The 2,714-nt window shown below is 31.1% G+C and overlaps 1 long non-coding RNA gene across 1 annotated transcript; it reads right to left on the bottom strand.

Annotated features, from left to right (window-relative positions):
- Positions 1-457: 457 nt before the first annotated feature.
- On the bottom strand, positions 458-1,209 carry LOC148766274 (uncharacterized). Its single transcript, XR_016034848.1, has 2 exons — positions 953-1,209; positions 458-836 (listed from the first exon to the last, which is right to left on the bottom strand). It is a non-coding gene; the product is annotated as an uncharacterized LOC148766274 (long non-coding RNA).
- Between the last annotated feature and the right edge of the window lie 1,505 nt (positions 1,210-2,714).

The following is a 2,714-nucleotide window of genomic DNA, read 5'->3' as shown; positions in this document are numbered from 1 at the left end:
AAAAGAAGTTATGTAAAATTAGTATAAAGTAAAGGGTATTTTAGTATTTACACATTTTATTAGGGACTGATCTGCATGTTAGGCGCGTGAGTAGGGACTGAATTGCTTGGGGAAACTACCTAGGGACTGATCTGTGTTTTGAGTTTTGGATTAGAGATTTATCTGTAGTTTCCCCTATAAATAATTAAAAGAAAAACAAAAGAAACCTAAACCATGTCCCAACCCAAACAACAACCTTCTGTGTATTTCACGTGATTTTTGTGACGTTATTTTTTTTTTATGCGTGTGATTTTGTGGGAAATAAGGGAAATAAAAAAAGATGGGAAAGGAGAAATGATAAACAAATTTTGAGTGAGTTAGAGATAGAAACCTTTTTAATTATGTGCGTGATTCGGGAATTTTAATGTGGGATTTAAAATTTCAATTCAATATATTGAGACATCGATATTTTCTTCCATAAATGAAATCTAATTTTATTTAAGGTAAATAGCATTAAACAATCTAAAGTTTTTCAAATTTAACAGATTACACCCCAACAAAACAAATTTGCTCGATCTCACCTGAAGTCAATTATTTGTGCCATATTACCATCTCATTTTCAGGTCAAAATAGTCGGAACTAAACATATGCACGTTGCACATGCGATTTTGAAGGGCACTTTCATCCCAGTTTTTATAAACTTTCCACCACCAACGAAAAATCTTCAACCCATCAATTCACTGATGACAAAGCATCCGTCTCCATTTCCTCTTCCTTACACCACACACGCTGCCAAGAACGGTGGCGGAGCCCCTCTCAAGCTTCTAGAGCTACTCCCCAAATCATCAAACCCTTATCTGCATGTTGGGGAATTGAATTAGCAATCCACCACCTCCGCATCTTCGATCCTTTAGTGAGAAAGGAAAGACAAAATTTGAATTAGGGTTCAAAAAAATTGAAAAGAAAAAAATACCCTTTAAAAATGCAAGTGCAACGTGCATCCATTTTAATTCGGGCTATTTTGTCCTAAAAATGAGTCAGAGATAGTAGCGTAGCACATATAATTGAGTTCAAGTGGGATGGGGCAATTTATTTATTGAGGTGGTAATCCGCAAAAACTAAAAAGGTTTCCGGGAAGCAGATCCAAAAAAAATGTTGAGAATAGAAGCAAATCAAAATATAGTGCAAATAGAAGCAATCAATTTAAAGCCATAAAATAATTTTACCATTTTAAAGGTACTTCTTATGAAGCAAAAACAAAGAAAAATTCATAGAGATACTTGATAATCTCCAAGAATTGAAGTCCTGGTCAAGCTAGTGATATAGTAATCACTACTCATAATAGTTGTCTAACAATACAAAAGGAATGACACGTCACACATGATATTAAACCCAAAACGTTAAACTAAATTAGTAAATTGCCAAACTTATACGATTACAATTCAAAGAAATTAATATTTTGATTCATTATTAATTAAAATTACTGAAATGACCTTCAATTTTGATCTACTAAAAGGGCATTTTAGTATCTATAAAAAATGGAATAAACCCCTAAAGTATTCATACTTTTATATATAGTATAGATATAGATGTAAATGTTTGTAAAGTGATATATAACTAAAAAATTAACATATACGATGACCTCAATCTCAATGAAATTCATTCGAAGTGGTTGCATCCAATTAACAAAGTGGTCACTAATTAGTTATAATTATCATAAGTATTGATTTCAATAATTGTGAAGAAAAATCAAAAGGCACAAAGATTATTTGTGGACAAAAACGTGTGACTATATTTTCGATATCATACGACTCATTAAAGTTCAAAAGGTGTCACATGGTGGACCACGTGTAGAAGGGATCTATCTACATATGGTACGGAAATTGGAAGCTCCAAAATGATTAGCATTTATTGTGCTACTAAAATATACCATATACCTTCTTTTTATTGTGCTGCTAAAATATACCATATACCTTCTTTTTTTCTTTTTAAATTACGGGTTTTGTGCATAACTCATTAACTTTATTATTTTATATTTAGGGGTTAATTTTATATCTCTTTCGCCAATAAGTCTATCTCTTTAATATTTATTATAGATAAAGAAAGTTAATTTATATGACAAAATTACCCCAACGCTTTACACCCAATTCTTAATTGTAACCCAAATTTAATCAATTTTGACCACAAAAATTCAATTTTAACTTCTTTTTTTAAAAACTTCTTTTTTTATCAAAAATAATTTTTTTGCCGACGGTTTCCGGCATTGACTTTTCGATTTTTTTTGTTTGTTTTTTTCGGTGCCAATTTTCAGCGTTGATTTTTTTTGTGTTTTTTTTCTCATAAAATTTTTAACTATTTTTTTTGTCTCGCCCCTAAACGTTGACCGTAATTATACAGTACTAACAGTACATTAACGTAATTATACTATCACTAACAGTACATTAACGTAATTGTACTGTCGCTGAGAGTACATTTATGTAATTGTACTGTCGTTGTCGACAGTACAATTAGAGTCAACAACAATATTATTATTTTTTGGGGTTTTTTTTTTCTTCTTTTGATTTGTTGACAAGTCGATGTAATTATATTGTTGTCGTTGACAGTAAAATAACTGCAAAAAAGATGTTAAAACAATCATAATTTTTTTTTGAAAAAGTCAACGCTGGAGGCGGACATGGGAAAATCCGGAAGAAAACGAAAAAATAAAATTCGAAAAAGGCAACGCCCGAAACCGG

The sequence above is a fragment of the Erythranthe guttata genome, chromosome 12 (assembly GCF_056151865.1).
Source record: "Erythranthe guttata isolate IM_541 chromosome 12, IM_541, whole genome shotgun sequence".
Taxonomy (NCBI): domain Eukaryota; kingdom Viridiplantae; phylum Streptophyta; class Magnoliopsida; order Lamiales; family Phrymaceae; genus Erythranthe; species Erythranthe guttata.
The sequence above is the reverse complement of the archived record's forward strand: the minus strand, read 5'-3'. Positions and strand labels throughout refer to the sequence as shown.